The sequence below is a fragment of the Suncus etruscus genome, chromosome 7 (genome assembly GCF_024139225.1).
Source record: "Suncus etruscus isolate mSunEtr1 chromosome 7, mSunEtr1.pri.cur, whole genome shotgun sequence".
NCBI lineage: Eukaryota > Metazoa > Chordata > Mammalia > Eulipotyphla > Soricidae > Suncus > Suncus etruscus.
Window position 1 is genome coordinate 37,969,563 of NC_064854.1, and position 19,135 is coordinate 37,988,697.

The following is a 19,135-nucleotide window of genomic DNA, read 5'->3' on the forward strand; positions in this document are numbered from 1 at the left end:
TGACAAGTTTTTTGACACTCGTAGTACTAAGAAGTGGAGTCAATCAGTCTCTTCCCAGAATCCTTGTTGCTTACTGCCTGGTTTGACTTTTAGAAGGCAGAGCTGATGATGCTGTACTGACTTCAATAGGCAGCCAGGTCTTAAGAAAGTGACAATTTTCTCTTTCTGACTTTGGACAATTTACTAGTCATCAACTACACCATTATACAACTGGCTATTCTCTTTTCTTTGTTTCTTTGTTTTGTTTGACTACTGAAACTAGTTTTGAAGCTCTGGATTGGGACCAAGAGTTAAAGAAGGCACCTAGGGACTGACTCTGTGCTGTGGCAGAGATGGTCTAGGAAGGCTAGGGCAGCAAGTGATCTGTTTTGGGGGGCCACACCAGCAGTGCTCAGGGGTTTCTCCAGGATCTACACTCAGAAATCGCTCCTGGCAGGCGTGGGGGACGATATGGCATGCCGGGAATCAAACCCAGGTCTGTCCTGGGTTGGCAGCATACAAGGCAAATGCCCTACCACTGTGCAATCTCTCTGGCCCCAAACTGGCTGTTCTCTGACTGACCTGCAGGCACACCTGTAAATAGTCTAGTCTGTCCTAGAATGCTAGTAAGACCTAAACAATCACTCGTCCCTATCAAAAAACCAGATCCATTCTAGATTCCTATCAAGAATCAGATATATGAATAGTCCCAGTTATGACCCTTCAGACCAGACCAGTTGTCACTAGCTGACTATTCCCCAAGTAACCACAATCAAAAGGAAAAGAGTCACCACTGAATTCTGCCTAATTTTCTGAACCACAAAACCACAAAAACTATACAGCTGTTGATTTAAACCATTAAGTTTTTGGGTGGTTTATTATGCATAAATACCTAATATACATTCACTTTGAAAGCACTTTCAAAGCACTGTTTGTTTTTTATTTTTAGATTTGAGGTGGGATATACTTTCCAGTGCTCACAACTTATCCTGACTGACCAAGTATCACTCCTGGCAGTGTTTGGCGAATTATATGTGGCTATGAGGATCAAACCAGAGTGATCCATGTACAATCCAAGAGCCTGAACCCCTGTCCTATCTCTCTGTCCTCAAACATCATTGACTAATTAACTTATGGTTAAGTGCTACTTGAAATTGTTGAGTAAAAGCTTCTTACATAGGCTTTCCCATCACAAATACTATACCTTTTAAGTAATTTCTAACAACAGGTCTACAAAATTTGTTCTTATACCTACAGTATGTCTGAAGATTGTTTATATTCTGGGGGCAGTTTGGGGTCACACCCAGCTCAGGAGTTATTTCTGGCAGGCTCGGGGGATCATATGGCATGCCGAGAGTCAAACTGGGGTCTGTCCTGGGTTGGCCACATGCCCTACCACTGTGCTATAACTCTCTGGCCTCTGAGACTGGTTTTAAATGTTAACAACAACTGGACTTGTTGCTGTGAAGGCATTCTTAAAAAAACACATTCTAGCTCTTAATCACCTGTTGCCAATCACAAAGCAAATACTGTGAGTGCTCTGCTGGGTTCTATCTCACTTAGCTGCAGAGGAGTACACGGTCTGGGAAAGTGGACCAACCTGAGCTGGACTCATGTCCCAGTCTTTTCTGGGACAATGCAAGACAATGCAAACATCTGACCCAGGATTGACTAAAGACTGGCAAGCTGGTTATAAGTCCACTTTTCCCCTACCTGTTGTAATACATAAAAAAATTTTTAACTAAATAGAAGGAGCCACTTGACATAAAAATATTAAAAATAACTATGCTATAATAAAGTTTCTAAAACTAACCCACTGGCAGACAATTTCTCTGACCCTTGTCACAATGCAGCAACCAGTTCAGCAGTAAGAGGAGTTTGCCTGGCTGGTCCGATGGCAGTGGTTTATCAGAACTTATTAACATTAGTATCACAAAAGTTGGTATATAACCCCCCCCCCTGCTCAATTTGACTGGCTTAAAAAAAAAAAAGAGGAGTTTGCCTAAAAAAGCCACAACAAGCATCAGATGTGCAACCTTTTGTTTTGTTTTTGTTTTTGTTTTTGTTTTTTTGGGCCACACCTGGCGATGCTCAGGGGTGACTCCTGGCTATCTGCTCAGAAATAGCTCCTGGCAGGCCATGGGGACCATATGCCAGGATTCAAACCAACCACTTTCGGTCCTGGATCGACTACTTGCAAGACAAACGCCACTGAGCTATCTCTCCGGCCCCAGATGTGCAACCTTTTATGACTGTTTCTTCCTCTTTGGCCCAAGTGCCCTCAACTGTAAACTGGCCTTTAATACCACCACTCCTTGGAACTCAAATACAGAGAAGTCACTTACTTAGTCCAGGACTTAAGGCCAGAAACACAAAGTGCCCATAAATTCTAATCATTACTTGAGCTGTTATTGCTGCAGCAGGATGCTCAGAGCCAGGAATAATATCCATCTTAACCATTACCCTGGATTACATCGACACTACTATTTCCTTATCAGACTGATTCCTGGTTCTTCCTCTGAAACTACTCAACAAAATGACACTAGAAAGCATGCTAAATTTCACTGTGAAGGATGCTTCTTAACAGCTTCAAAAATGTATCTGGAGTTTATAATGCCCTACATACATCACCTCTTGTACATGAGTTTTCAGTAAAGGTAAATTACTGCTTTATGGAATCAAAAGCAAAGACTGAGTAGTAAACAACCTTCTGTTGAATCTCTAAAGAAAGCAGCTTACTTCCTGAAAGATGGAAAAAATAACACACAAAAAGTCTTCTGCAACCTAAAATCCCACTTATCCATCTCTTTACATAGATCAAAACTAACCAGAAAGAAGAAAATTTAAATATTCTCTCTCATATATACAAATACAAGCAAATATGTGGTGATGGATGTGTTAATTAACTAAAGGGGGAAGTTCATGAAAATCTGTATATAAATCAAATCATATTGTATGTATTAAATATGCTACAATTTTGTTCATCACTGATATCTCAAGTGGAGGGCAGGGGAAATCCCCAGAGTTAATTTTCAATAATTATTTTGTTATAAAAAACACTGGGGCATCCTGGAAAATTTTTGAAAGCACCATTTATCACATTCATTAGCAAAACACAAAAGCACAGGAAGTTGTGATGGGAAGATATAGATAGATATAGATATATTCCAATTTCCCATGCCAAGATATGGCTATTTTATGTTCTAGATAAAACAAAAGGTTTGGGTTTCAAATGCACTGATATGAAACAATGTACAGAAACAAATACTAAAAAGGATCAAAGACAAAACATGAACACTGCACAACTAGGTAAGCTTTATTGTTTTAATCACTACCTAGCAATCTTCCTAAACACATATGGAGAAGGGGGAGGATCGTCATTTAAGTTAATAAGATAGTACAGTGGATAGGACCTGACTTTGATCCCCCAAAACCCCATATGGTCCCTTAAGTTTCTCCAGGAATTGATCCTGGACCACCAACCAGGACTAAGCCATGCTGGATATGACCCAAAACCAGAGACTAGGGGGCCGGAGCCATAGCACAGCAGTAGGGCATTTGCCTTGCATGTGACCAACCTTGGAAGGAACCCAGTTCAATTCCCAGCATCCCATATGGTCATGCAACCCTGCCAAAAGCAATTTCTGAGTGAAGAGACAGGAGTAACCCCTGAGCATCATTGGGTGTGACCCATAAAAAGAAAAAAAAAAAAAAAAAAACAGAGACTATTCTTTTGTTAATAATATAATTGGGTCAACTTTTGGGTGAAGTCTTGTGGTGATTGGCATTGGGTAACTTTAAATGAAATAAGGTAGTAAAAATTACATTAATCTGTCAACCTTAACTACCTAAGGAAAAGTAATAAATGAAGTTATTTATTGCTGATTGAGCTGCCAAATATCACCATCTTAAGACCCACTGAAAAATAAAGAAATATTATGAACACATGAATTGTCAAGCCCTATGTAAAAAAGGATTAGAGAGGTCACAAAAATGTCAATTTTGCCATTTTATTTTATAACTCAGATTATCTCTGCACTCCAGCATATTCTAAGCATTACTGGTTTATAAATGCCAAAGGTCTTTAAAATATGCATTTTTAGAAACATAAAAAGTAATTACAGCTTCAAATTTTATTCAAGTTTTAGAGATTTTTGAAAAAAAATATAACCATTAACTTTCAAAATAAGAAATTTTACATAATTCTCTTTGATCTAATGATATGGCAATCGCAATGATTTTAGAAAGTAACAGTCATTAATATTAAAAAGTGGCATAGCTAAGATAGCTGACTGCAGGCAATTCTCTTTGAAATATGAAAGAATCAGCTATTAACTCCTGAGTGAATATTCTTGGACCTAGAATTTCCACTTCTACTTCCAAATGACTTAGTAATAAATACTAACACTGAAATCTCTACAGAACTCTTTAGGGAAAAAAAAAATAGTGACCAAAACAAGTAGTTCATTCTTACATTTGTCCTCCATGTGCAAAAGCCTTGGGTTCAGTTCTCAACACACACACACACTCATAAGACAATAAATAAGGGACTTGCTTTGCACACAGCTGACCCAGATTCAATCCCAGGACTACCTGAGCACAGAGCCAGGAGTAAGCCCTGAACACAGATGAGAGTAGTCCAAAAATTATAAGCAAGGGACTGAACTTATAGCACAATGGATAGGATATTTGTCTTGCATACGACCAACCTGGACTTGATCCCTAGATTCCCATATGGTTCTCAGATCCCGCCAGGAGTGATTTCTGAGTATAGAGCCAGGAATTACCCTTGTGCACAGCTGGGTGTGCCCCCCCCCAAAATAAATAAAAGTAATCCTTTAATAAATCATCTCTAAAAAATGGCACTTCATGTTTATATTATGAAAACATATTTTACTTTACTATAAAATTATGTATTATAGGGGCCAGAGAGATAGCATGGAGGTAAGGTATTTGCATTTCATGTAGAAGAACGGTGGTTCAAATCCCGGCATTCCATATGGTCCCCCGTGCCTGCCAGGGGTGATTTCTTAGCATAGAGCCAAGAGTAACCCCTGAGCATTGCTGGGTGTGACCCAAAAACCAAAAAAAAAAAAAAAAAAAAATTTATGTATTATAGTTAATAAGGACACAAATGGCTACTATTAAGAAAAACTACAATGAAATACAGAAATCACTTATTTATAAAAATTCAATGTAATTGCTTACAAAAACCTCAGAAGAATATTAAGTTATTCTTTTTTAAAAAAGTTTATTTATTAATTGATTAATTTGGGGGCCACACCAGGCAATGCTCAGGGGTCACTCCTGGCTCTGTGCTCAGAAATCATTCCTGGCAAGCTCAGGGGACAATATGGTATGCCCAGAATTGAACCGGTCCATCTCGGGTCAGCCACATGCAAGGCAAATTCCCTACCACTGTGCTATCTCTCTGGCCCCAAGTTATTCTTATTATACAACTAAGTGAAAAGTTTAGACAAAGGTGAGTCAGAAACAACATGTGTCCCCATGCAGTAAAAAGTCACTTCCTCCTGAATTTTATTTAGATACCATGTTTTGAAATATGATGCTGATGTCAAGATATTTCATTTCTCCTTAAATTGCTCTCAGGATTCTGAATTACCACAATTACCGATCATGTCCTCTGTCTTATTATAGAAGTTTCCTTTTCATCTTAAATAAAAAAGATTAAACTCTTCCCTAAAGAAAGCACATATGAATGCAAAGAGATAATGGTATGATAGTAGAGGGCTGTGGACTCTGGCGAAGTAGCATCACAAGTATAAAAAAAGGGACATGGGGGGCTGGAGAGATAGCACAGCGGTGTTGGCCTTGCAAGCAGAAGATCCAGGACCGAAGGTGGTTGGTTCAAATCCCGGTGTCCCATATGGTCCCCCGTGCCTGCCAGGAGCTATTTCTGAGCAGATAGCCAGGAGTAACTCGGAGTAACCCCTGAGCACTGCCGGGTGTGGCCCAAAAACAAAACAAAACAAACAAAAAAAATGGCACTTTGGGGGGGCAGAGCAATAATACAGCATGTAGAACATTTTACCTTACATGTGGCTGACCCAAATTCGATCCCCAGCATCCCATCCCAGGCCAGGAATGATTCCTGAACACAGCACCAGGAAGAAACCCCTGAGAATTGCTAGGTATGGTCCAACAGCAAAAAAAAAAAAAAAAAAAAAAAAAGGGGGGGGGGTATACTTTGTATCCTAAATCAGAATTGTGTGAATAATAAAGTTAATTCTTCATTAAAACCATGTCTAATGCCTGCCTAAAACAGTATAAAGACAAAGATATACTATTGATTTAATGTCATATTTAAGACAGGAGCATGATCTAGATGGGTGTATCTAAACTAGAGATTCTCAGGTATTTAATCTAGATTCTCAGAGTATAACAAAGCAGTCACAGGTGCAAATGGCATAAATGGGGGCTACAACACGACATAAAAGGACCAACTGATAGGAAACAAGGTCAGAAGTGGGAGGGCTGGTCTCTAAACCCTGAATCCTCAATCACTTCATCTTCATTACTGCCCATAAAAGAAAATCTTTTCAATTAAAGTGTAGGAATATTGAGGCTTATGTGTGCAATGCTCAGAAACTAGAAACTGGAAAAGCCTTTATGGAGCAAACAACTGGGATTTCATTCCTTAAAGTTCACTAATCTATTCCTGTGATGTTTTATAGGGAGAACAGTTTACCACACATTCAATTTCCCACATCTGGTGCAGTTCTAAAGAGAATAAGAAAAACAACATACAAGAATTTATTCAAGTGAATCTTAATTACTGGCAACCATTCTGAGCAAACAAACAACAAAAAAACAACCAAGCCAGTGTCTACTGGGTTTTGTTTCCTTTTAGGCTTCTCACTAAGTACCCCAAAACTGCACCATGAGGCAGGTGGTATTAATAGTCAAGGATTTTGACTAATCAAGGTTAGTGTTTCTGCTCTCAAGCACTGAAATGATAAATCTGCTCTTCTGAATTCTGGTCTCAAGTGTGTCTGATATGCCTGTCTCCTATAAGAAATGACAATCATCACTTTTTTTTTTTTTTTGCAAACATCTGTTTTGAAGAAGATAATACAATTAAACAAAAATAAAACTAACCCTACCGAAGTTCAGGATTCTATGAACTTTCCCAGTTTCCTTGGAGGCAAAAAAAAAATCCTATTTATTTATGCCTTCCTAATTAAAAAATATATACAATTCATTGTCTTCAGACAGTACAAATGCTGAGAAAGAGTCATCCTGCAGATGTGCTGATTAGAGTATCTATAAATCAAATTATGACTTTCACTGACAGACCTCCTTAGTTTATCTGGGAGATGCTTTTCCAGATCTCTACCAAAGTGGTAAAGGTACGATATCCTACACTCAACCATAACGGATTGTGTGATTACTCATATCCTGTGTGGTGGGACATCAGGAAACAATATCCTGTACATCTTCCCTCCCTCTTCTGCAGGTGCTGCTGGCTGTAATAATAGAAACCTTGGTTTAGATCAGAACTCTGCTGGGCATGAATCTGGACAACCATTACTTACATATGACTCTGCACACTGAGTTCAGAATTATAAATTATACATCTTAAATGCCTTTTCGCCTTAGAAGAAAATGTGTTCCTTACGAAAGAGTTGGCTTTTTTTTTTCAATTTTAGATTTAATACCGAATTTTGAAAAGTAATGGAAAAAATGAATCTAGACCATATTATACATTTAAATAAGAAAAAAAATCCCATTCGCATATCAAACACCTAACAAAAATGACACTCTCTTTTTTGTGTTTTTTGTTTGTTTGTTTGTTTTGTTTTTTTAGTTTTTGGGCCACACCCGGCGATGCTCAGGGGTTACTCCTGGCTGTCTGCTCAGAAATAGCTCCTGGCAGGCATGGGGGACCATATGGGACACCGGGATTCCAACCAACCACCTTTGGTCCTGGATCGGCTGCTTGCAAGGCAAACGCCGCCACTGTGCTATCTCTCCGGGCCCCTTTTTTGTGTTTTAAGACTAAAACATACTATTAGTATCTAGCTATTCTAGATTTTTTAAACTATACAGAGTTGTTTTCAAGTGTTATATAAATGAAACGCTGATTCTAATTGTAAAATATCTCAAAGAAGCCTTTTCAGAAATATGAACCCTATAATACAGTTGCATGCTCTACTCTATGGGGATGCAATAGAAGAAAATAAAACATATTCCAGGAAAACAATCTGTTTCAAAAAATTAAGTATCAGGCTGAAGCCTATTAATAGTACAGTGGGTAGAGCAATTACCTTGCACATGGTTGACCTGAGTTCAATTCCTGGTATCCCATAGGTTCTCCTGACCCTGTCAGGAGTATGATTCCTAAATGCAGAGCCAGGAGTAATTCCTAAGCACCATCAGGTGTGGCCAAAAAAAAAAAATTAAGTCTTCAAAGTACATCAAATATGGGAGAAACATTTATATATACCACTGTAAATGGCCAACTTTTTATTATATTTAAGGTGTGCTCATATGTATTGCCCTATACATTTAGCATCATACCATAAAATACATGTATTTATAATCCACAAAGGAAACAGTGTAGAAAGTCATTGCCAGGGCATGTAATTCATCTTGAAAATTACTTATTTTGTGACTTTATGGAATTCTGAAGGACACGATAAGTAAAATAGACTCTAATGTTCAGTAGCGTGCATTTGACCTGAAGGGCAAGCATCATGGCTTCAAATCAGCAAAATTTTCTCAGGGGAGGCAGGGAGGTAAGTGGAGGAAGAGGTCTACTTGCCTGCTTCTGATCTTCTGAACAGAACCTGTCAATATGGAAAAAATAAAAGGACCAGGACTTTTGAGATTTGCCAAAGTACAAACTACTGCAGACCAAAACCAAACACTGGAAGAGCTCTTGCCCAATGGCCAGCTCAGGAAAACCCTAGGGAACCTTCATTCAGTAAAGACGAAGAGTCAGTAAGTTGGCAGAGACAGATGAGGTGAGCAGCTGGTGAAGCTGCTCAGGGAAACTGGGAGGCTCATCAATAAGAGCTCAGTGGACAACAACACAGGACAGAGCAAACTGGCCAAAGGAGCTGAGTTTACATACTCAATAGAAAACTAAAAATAGCCAGTTTTCATATGAGGTGAGGTGTTTGAGCATCTCTGACACACAACACAAATATGAGACTCTCAGATTCAATGGAATACCTTAAATTGGAACTTTGTTCATAATAACTTATGCAGCCATGCAATTGCCTATCACCAGAATCTAAATTTAGAATTCATTAATTGGGGCTGGAGCGATATAGCAGTGAGCAGGTTTTGCCTTGCACATGGCCAACCCGGGACTGACCCAGGTTTAATCTCTGGCATCCTCGAGCCTACAAGGAGTGATTTTTGAGACCAGAGCCAGGAGTAACCCCTGAGCGCTGCCAGGTGTAGCCCCCCAAAAAAAGAACTCATTAATTACCACAAAAAAACAACCATATTAGTATTTAATCACCATTACCCCAGCTACTACTCTACTTTCTATATCTAGAGTGGCCTCTCTTAGTCAAGTCATATACACAGAAGTATACAATGTGGGTTTCTGTGGCTGGCTCCCTTCACATAGCAACTGTTACATGTCATTGTATGTTCCATATTTTTCATAAAGTATTACTGTTACATATTTGTCATGTGTTTCAAAACCCTTTAATATGTCTTCTAGTCTATCCCTGTAGCCTCCATCAAGAACTTCATTCCTTTTTGAGGCTAAATAATACTCCGCCTTAGGGGCATGCCACATTTTTGGCTCAGCTGAAGCACATCTTTCCTGTCTCCATGTGGGCCATCATAAACAATACTGCCATAAAAAGTAATGTGCACGTTTCTTGTGTAGACATGTTTTCCCTTCTTCTGAATACATTATATAGTGTAATTCTCACAGAAACTACCAAATAATAATAAAATTTCAAATTCCATATTTAATTATTTATAATGTCAATGAAGCTCAAACATCAATGGAGCAGGAAAAAGAGATCAAAGTAGGGTTTGGAGTTGTAGGATTTGGGGGGCACAGTGCTCAGTGGCTTCTCCACACCCTAAACTTGGGAAATCATATGGTGTTAGGACTTGAATTCAAGCCTCCTTCTGCACACTGCTAATAAGCTCACAATCCAGTGCCAAAAATATTAATAACATGAATCAGGACAAACAAGGTGGAAGAGCTGTGAATAAAGCATTTTTTTTAATCATCCTTTTATGTTAAAATTAAAGAATGGGGCTGGAACAATAGTAGAGTAGATCAGGTGTTTGCCTTGTATTCAGCTGCCCTGGGTTCAATTCCCAGGATACCATATGGTCACTTAATACCCATCAGGAATAATTCCTAAATGCAAAAACAGGTGTAACTCCTGAGCATTGCCAGTTATATCCCAATAAATAAATAAACAAATAGACTAAACAATTTAAAACACATCCCCAAAATGTCACCTTTCATAAATCTTGCTTTTAAAAAAAATTTGCTTTACTCTTTTCCATATGAAAAAGAAAAGATATCAGAAGTGGGTAGAATGCTAATACTACTCTTGCCCTTGTCCCAGCTGAGACTGCTGCATGACTGAGCCTAGGGGAAGCATCCTTTCCACCCCAGGGAAATGAACCAGGATAGTGGCTTCCTGGACCAGTTCTTTATATTCCTTTCCATCGTTGAGAAAATTGCAAAGATCTTCATGTTTTCCTTCAACATCTAACTCTACCAAATGGGGAAGAAGAGATTTAAAAAAAAATCCTCCCAGGACAGATGGTTAAAGGATTCCTGACCACAGGGACTTTAAATGATCTCCATGACCAATTTGTCTAGGCTCACGGTGAGCCAAGAGGACTGACATCAGCCAGCCAGACTCACTGTGACTCTAAGATCCTAAAATATTTCTCTTTCCTCTTGGCTTTTCCATAGAATTCCAACAAAACCCCAGGCCCCAGATCTAGCACAGGGGGTGCATTTCAGAGCCAGATTCTCCTGCCATTCTGGCTACATGGCTATCTCCTGGGAGGGAACCAGACAGCACACGAACTCCAGTAGTATCCCCTCTGCTTCAAAATAGCTGACACAACGGAATAACTACCAGTTACTCCAAATCACATCAGCCTCAGTTTCAATGACCAGTCTGTTTGTGTCAATATGCCAAACGCACCAAAATCCAAATCCTTAAGATTACTGAGTGCCAGTTATACTTCTGTATAAAAATGTTATTTCTGTGTGAGATTGACTCTTCAGGTAAGACTGGTGCATACCCCAAACTGCCAATGGTTCTCCATGGAAGGAGAAAGAGTGCAACACAAAAGCACCAAGAGCACAACATGTTCGTTTTGAGCAGCACAGGAGTTTCAGGAATTCTGAGAGAAACAAAGAGGCTGGGATGAAGATACAGCCTCCCCAAGATGAATGGTCAATCTGAACTAAGACAGGCTACAGAGAGATGCATCAAGAGGGTTCTTCTTGGTCAAAATGAACAGAAAATATCGGGGCCAGAGAGACAATGAGTAGGACATTTGCCTTGCATGCAGCTGATCTGGCTTCGATCCCTGGCATCCCATATGGCCCCCCAAACCTGCCAGGAGTCATTTCTGAGCACAAAGGCAGAAGTAATCCCTGAGCGCTGATGGGTATAATACCCTCCCCAAAAGAAACAAAATTTCATAATCAAAGCAGACCATACAAGCAAGATGAAATATGTGGAGTGAGGAAATGAGGAGTCAGGTGAGAAAAAGGAAGAAGAAGAAGAAGAAGAAGGAATTCACAAGGCGAAACTGCAAAGAGACAGGACTTGGCCCAGAAGATGGATGCAAAAGCAGTTCAGCAAAGAATGCAACGAAACAGGCATTTTAGAAAAATTTAAAAAAAAATTTTAGGAAGGGAGAAACTTGGTAAGATGTATTTCATTTCACTGTTACTGCTTGCCTCTATCCTCGATCTGAAACAATATAACAACCATCCTAAAATTCCAGTAAGTGCCGGTAGTAAAAAAAAATGTATTCATCTGTACACAAGAAAATCTCATACTTGCCAAATTTTTCATAAAAGCTGTGATTTGAAAGTTTTTATAATCACAATCCTCCCCTTAACAAAAAAAAAAAAAAAGAGCAGTTTCAAAAGCTAATGGGCGGGCCGCAGAGATAGCACAGCGGCTTTTGCCTTGCAAGCAGCCGATCCAGGACCAAAGGTGGTTGGTTCGAATCCTGGTGTCCCGTATGGTTCCCGGTGCCTGCCAGGAGCTATTTCTGAGCAGACAGCCAGGAGTAACCCCTGAGCAATGCCGGGTGTGCCCCAAAAACAAAAACAAAAAAACAAAACAAAAACAAGCTAATGAGCATAAACTCAAGTCGTTATTTTTTTAAGTACCAACAAACTGTTACTAAGTAACCCCAAGATGTAGGGTTCTTGAGACACAGAAGTCACCGCCCACAATCAAGGGATGGAGATAAGCAATCCCCAAGCCCTGTCCACACAGGAGCACAAAATTTTGGATGTTCTGATTATACCAGTGAGGCAAATAGCAACAATAAGCTTAATCACCTCTTTACACAAGAGGAAAAACTGAAACAGTAGTCATTATGACACATGAGAAAGTGTCCCAATTAATGAAATGGTTCAGTGGATAGAAATGTATTTATTTGTGAGTCTACATGTCTTTACCTAACCGCTACTTTGGGACAGTTCTAATACGGAGGGGTATCCCATTCTGATCAGCACTCACACCGAACACAGAGGACTAAGCCATGTCAGATATTAGAAAAGGAAGGACCAATCCTGATTCAAACCCCAACATTCTATATGGCCCTCTGAGCCCCTCCAGGAGTGATCCCTAAGTGCAGAGCCAGAAATAAGCCCTGTGCATTGCAAGATGTGTGTGTGTGTGTGTGTGTGTGTGTGTGAGAGAGAGAGAGAGAGAGAGAGAGAGAGAGAGAGAATGAGAAAAAGAAAGAAAATGAAGCTTGCCCAAGGTTGAAGATTACAAAATATAAGTCCCCAAGTTCAATCTAAAGCTCCCCTCCTGTTTAGTACAGCAGGTAAGGCAACTGCCTTGCATGCTGCTAACCTTGCACCCCATATGGTACCCTGAGGCCTGCCAGAAGTGAAGCCTTATTGCAGGCAGAGCCAGGAGTAAGTCCTGAGCACTGCTGAGTGTGACACCACCCATCAAAATAAAGTTCCCAACCTATGTTCCTCTCTTGCTCCCCCACTCTCTTCTTGAAGGGAACACACACACACACACACACACACACACACACACACACACACACACACTGTTCCAACCATCTTCTACAGAGGACTACTTGTTCAAACTGCTGCCTTGCCAACTCTCCTGGCTTCACCTGAACCATCAAAGTATATGACAGGGAAGGAGGAGGTAGGACATGGGTAAAGTGCTTGCCTTGCATACATCTAACCCCATTTCAAGCCCTGACACCCTATATTGTCCCCTGGCCTTTCAAGAGTGATCCGTGAGCCCAGATCAGAAGTAAACCATAAGTACCATGGGTGTGGCTCAAAAATTAAACCCCAAAAGTGCATAAAGTCCCAGTACCCAACTGTGCATTCTGAATTCTCAGCTTGATCCTTTCCAACCCTCTGACATGAAGCTTCAGAGGAGCCAAACAAGCCCTGAAAGCCTGAATCATCACCATTTGCAGTCATGCTCCCTGCCACACCCTCCCGCCCACTGCTCAGAACCACAGCAGTTGCTCTCCCGCCACTGCCCTAGCCTGAGCCTCACTGCACACCAATAGAACCAGAAGGGCTGGGCCAGGCAGGTCCTCTGAGGACTATTCCACTACCCAAGTTGGGACACAGGGTTCTAAATCAAGGTCAGTCTTCCCATTCAGGTCAACATAACAACAAACCCTACTGGCTTAATGAGACCAACCCATCCTCCAATGTTATTATGACAACAAACTGCCAGCTCTGAAATCTGAGAACAATTTGCACTTGGACCACCCTGTTGTCAATTAATATCCATGTCTCCTTTTACTGTTTCAGATACTCAACTTGTCTCCTGGATTACACTCATCTTTTTTTTTTTTTTTTTTTTTTTTTTTTTTTTTGGCTTTTGGGCCACACCTAGCGGTGCTCAGGGGTTACTCCTGGCTGTCTGTTCAGAAATAGCTCCTGGCAGGCACCGGGGACCATATGGGACACCGGGATTCGAACCAACCACCTTTGGTCCTGGATCGGCTGCTTGCAATGCAAACACCGTTGTGCGATCTCTCCGGGCCCGATTACACTCATCTTAATCACTTGTAGGTTATAGAGAGTGCTCAGAGTGCAAGCCCATATTCAATCCCTGTAGCTGCATCATAGTCCTCTGAGTACCATCAGGAGTGACCCATGAAAAACATGCCAGAAGAAGCCCATAAGCGCTATTGGTTGAGTCTCAAAAGCCCAATAGAATGATAAATTTTGCCATAAATTTTCATTAAGCATGACATTTTGTACAGCTGACTTCTTCCCCCCACCCCCGAAAAAAAACAATCAAGATTCTTTTTAAAATAAGCATTTGTGCTCCAAAAGTACAATATAGGATTGGGGGGATTAATCCTGGTTCCATAGTCAGAACTTTGTCCCAATGAAGGTCAGGGGACTATGCAGTGACAGGGACCTAACCCAGATCTCCTTCTGTATGTCATGCACTTCAACCTTCAGAGCTATATCCCCATTTCCTATACAGATTTTTAAAATCTCTCAGCGTTTGAGTACACAGCAGGTAAGATGGAATCAAGCTACAGTCAGTGGGATTGAAGATTGGCCAGCAAAGCCCTCACAAAATGGGGGCAGTCCTCTCATTTGAGCCCACAAGAAAGGTCTATGTCTAGCAGAAGACATTCCCACCTCTTTTTTGTTGTTTGTTTATTTGTTTGTTTGGGGAAAAAGGGGTAGCATATTTGGCAGAATTCAGAGGCTATTTCTGGCTCTGTGGTCCGGAAACATTATTAGTGAGGCTTAGGGAACCATGGAGTGCCAGGTATCAAACCAAGATGCAGAGCTCTTTGAGCCTCCACAGTCTGGCCCGACTTCTTTTTTTGTTTGTTTGTTTTTTGTTTTTTTTTGTTTGTTTTTTTTGTTTGTTTGTTTTTGGGCCACACCCGGTGACGCTCAGGGGTTACTCCTGGCTCTGAACTCAGAAGTCGCTCCTGGCTTGGGGGACCATATGGGACGCTGGGGGATCAAACCGCGGTCCGTCCTAGGCTAGCGCAGGCAAGGCAGGCACCTTACCTCTAGCACCACCGTGCTGGTCCCCTGGCCCCACTTCTTTTTTTTTTTGTTTTTTGTTTTTTGTTTTGTTTTTGGGCCACACTCGGTGACGCTCAGGGGTTACTCCTGGCTATGCGCTCAGAAGTCGCTCCTGGCTTGGGGGACCATATGGGACGCCGGGGGATTGAACCGCGGTCCGTCTCCTAGGCTAGCGCAGGTAAGGCAGGCACCTTACCTCGAGCGTCACTTCTTAAAGAGACTCTAGGTAGGATGAACAGCTAAGACATTTTTACCCATCAGTAACCACAGCAGAAAAAAAAATATATACTCCAGCTCCCACCCACAACTGGAGGATATAAAATGCTATATCTAGTCATAATCTTTTAAAGACCTGCATGTTAGAATATTTGTAATGTTAAATCATACCATTCACCATACAGAAAATTGTATTTTGGGATGGTTAAGAAAACTACTAAAAAGTAATGCAGAAATTTGATTAAGTTAGCCACACCACACCACCAAAAGCTTATTAAACAGAAAAGGCCTTAGTGCCTTGGGATCTTTATTTTCCCTGCTGCCTCTTTTTCACCCCCGGTTTGGCTTAGCTGGTTCTTTTACAAAGTCATAAAAATGATCTTCCCACATTTTCCACCACCAGATGGGAGCTCATCATGCCCCCAAAGTCACCTAGCAACCTAAACACCACTTAACGGCTACCCAGGTACCTATTTCCTCGTACAGAATTTATCTTGTTCTAGTCAACAATAAGAAGTGCAAAGGAGATAAAAGAAGGAAAATGAAAACAAGTGTTAATGTGTCTTACTCCATAACCATTTTTCAATGAGCAGTGGGGGAGAAATAGGAGGACTAATGTTTAATCTCAACCATTTCCTGGCCATTCAAAAGTAAGTAAAATAAACAAACACCTGGTCCTTGGAAATACTCAGACTCCTGCAACACTCGTGAATCAGTCTTGTGACTCCATGACTAAACTTTGGATATTGGACCAGTGAAATAGTACAGCAGTAAGGCGCTTGTCTTGCATACGGCCAACCTGAATTTGATCTCTGGCATCCATATGGTCCCCTGAGTACCACCAGGAATGATTCCTGAGTGCAGAGCCAGGAATAACCCCTGGGTACAACCACTTGTTCCCCCCCAAAAAAAATAAAATTTGGATACTGCAAAATCTGTCTTAAAATTTATTCACTATACTAAGCATTATACTCAAAAGACCATTTTGATTATTTTTGAAAAATTTACATTATACAACTCAGCCCACTAATTTACCCCAAATTGAATATTAGGACCACTTTCTAAGACTCTGAGAATTCCGCCACATATGCTCAATAACCTCTTCAAAATTCTTGAAACCTGAAGCCAACGCTGATTATCTAGTACACATGAATGCATGTGGAGATATGTTCATGTGTTCAAGTGTGTGTGTGTGTGTGTGCAGAGGACAGAAAATAAACTCTGCTATGTGTCCCTGTTCTTTGGAATGCTTTTCCATGCTAAAGGAAGCTGCACTGTTCTGGGGCATAAGAACTAGAATAGCGATTAAGGCTCTTGCTTTGCACCCAACCATTTCCAGTTTGATTCGAGGCACTACAACATCTGGTCCACTGAGCCCACCAGAAGTAATCCCTAAGCACAGTCAAACTGACCCCAAAATAAAGAAACCTGCAGGAGACAGAGAGATAATACAGTGGGTAAGGCATTTGCTCTGCAAGTGTTCAACCTAGGTTTGATCCCCCCCAGTATCCCAAATAGTCACATATACACCGCCAGGTCTGATTTATCAGTGAGTGCAGAGCCAGGAGAAACCTCTGAATATCACTGGGTCCAGTCCCAAACAAAACAAAAAGAAGAAACCTGCACTTTTCTGTGATTCCAGATTATGGTGAAACGACTGCCACTAAAACCTAGTTCCAGATTTATCAACAAGGCCTCTCAACTTCGTCTATGCAAAACCCTGCCCTCTGCCCACTCACACTTCAGTGCACACCTCTGGCCTCCTTATTCTACCGTGGTGCACCTTCCCAAAGTAACCAATGGGTCCATTAGACATGCAGTACTGGAACGATGCCCCAGACAGAACGTGAGCTAATGCTGAAGGATTTCTGTGAGATGATGAGTGGCTCAATCATACAACCACATCAGGCTCTGAACAGGCTGGATAATCAACACCTATTGTACACACAGTGAAATATATGGCAACTTTTAGACTTAGAAATGAGTAAAATCCAAAATCATCTCTCCCTATTCTAGGACAGGCACACTGCAAAAGCAGCATTTTTCCCTCTTTCCTTCGTGACTTATTTTGTTTCCAAAGCACATGTGTAAACTTATTTTGTATATTTAGAACGAACTGTCAACCTTTAAAATGCTAGGTTAGATTTAGGAAGCTCTCGCACGCTTGTTAAGGCAAACAAGTGCCCTATTTCCACTACTTTTATCGGATTTTTTCAGTAAAAGAGATCAACAGTAAGGAATTGTTGTTTGTTTTCGTTTTAGGGAACACTAATGGCTGTACTGGGGAAATATATGTGATGCTGGTGCCCGGAGAGCCTCATACAAGGGAAACACCCTGCCCCATGTACTATCACTCCTGGTCTAGGTAAGATTTATTGTAGAGCTACTAAATGACGTCAAAAATGGTTCCATCACTGTCTCGGGCACCTTCTAAACATCCCCCCGTTACCTAAAATTCTCTTTTAAAAGTCACATCCATGGCGTCTTCCCGATCTATATCAAGAACAAAACTGCAGAAGTTTTTGTTCATGTCAGAAAGTCTTGCAGGATGCCACCCAAACACTCTGTAGATTTTAAATTAAACTGACAAAGCCACCGACATCCCCCCCTCCACTCCCCGTTGCACCTTTCCAGAGGCCCATCCGGGATGAGGCCAGGAAAGGGGGGGGGGGAGGAAGAGGGAGAGGGGAAGAAATGAGGGGCGGAAAGGGAAAGAGAAAGGGAAAGGGAGAGAAAGAATCAGGTGCCAAAGAGAAACTTGTGCTGGAGTGGGCCATTGTCAAACAGACACCGCCAGAGGATAAAACAATTTAACCAAATGCCTTTTCACTTCTGACACATTGTAGAGGAATGCGCTTAAGTAGAGACAATGTTAGCGTCGCTCCAAGAAAAAAAAGGGAAATCCTTTCTGAACTCGGCCGGGGCTCCCCGCAGCCCGGCACCATATGGAACTCGTTCCCAAGGAGGTAAACGCCGAGAACCCCGCAAGAAAAACTTTGAATTCGGCAAGCGGCTGGAGGGCGGCGCTTTATAAAGGAACCTAGCAAGGGAGTCGCGGGTGCAACAGCTCGGAGACCACCAGGCCGATCCCGACACCGAGCCTGCGCTCGACTGACTCTCCCCTTCCTAAGGGCCACCCCTGAAGGCGCGGGGCGGCTAGGGCAGAAGTCGGGGGGACCCTCGGGAACCCCGCAGGGCCGGTGCAAGGAGCCCCATCGCTTCAATTCCTTCCCCCGCCCGGGGCCAGGGCGGAAAGAAGCGCGGCCACTCCCGGGTGGGAAGCTTGGTGGGGTGGGGGGGACTTAAAACTCTGCTCCCACCGAAAAGTTCCCTCTCCCCTAACTCGGCCGGCGGGGCCTGGGGCGGGCGGAGGCCTGGGGCTGGATTTCCAGCGCCTGCAGCGGGCGATCGAGAACCAGGCGGCCGGCCAAGCTGCGCCCTCGCCCGTACAGCGCCGGGGGCTCGAGTCGGGCACCGGGAAGAGGGGCGCTTCGTCCAGTGGGGCGAGTCCCCACTGGAGTAGACTTAGAGAAGCCGGAGTGGGGCCAAGGCTGGAACAACGGGGTGCCCCGGGGTTAGCCCCGCGCCCGGCCCCGCCGCCCGCTTGGCAGCGGAGAACTTCCCCACCCGGGGGGCAGGGGGCCCGCGAGGCCCGGAGGGGCCCCGCCGCACTTT

The 19,135-nt window shown here is 42.1% G+C and overlaps 1 protein-coding gene across 12 annotated transcripts in view; it reads right to left on the bottom strand.

Moving 5' to 3' along the window:
• PARD3 (par-3 family cell polarity regulator) overlaps positions 1-19,135 on the bottom strand; it is a 674,271-nt gene that overhangs the window by 654,771 nt on the left and 365 nt on the right. The gene's annotated exons all lie outside the window — the stretch shown is intronic.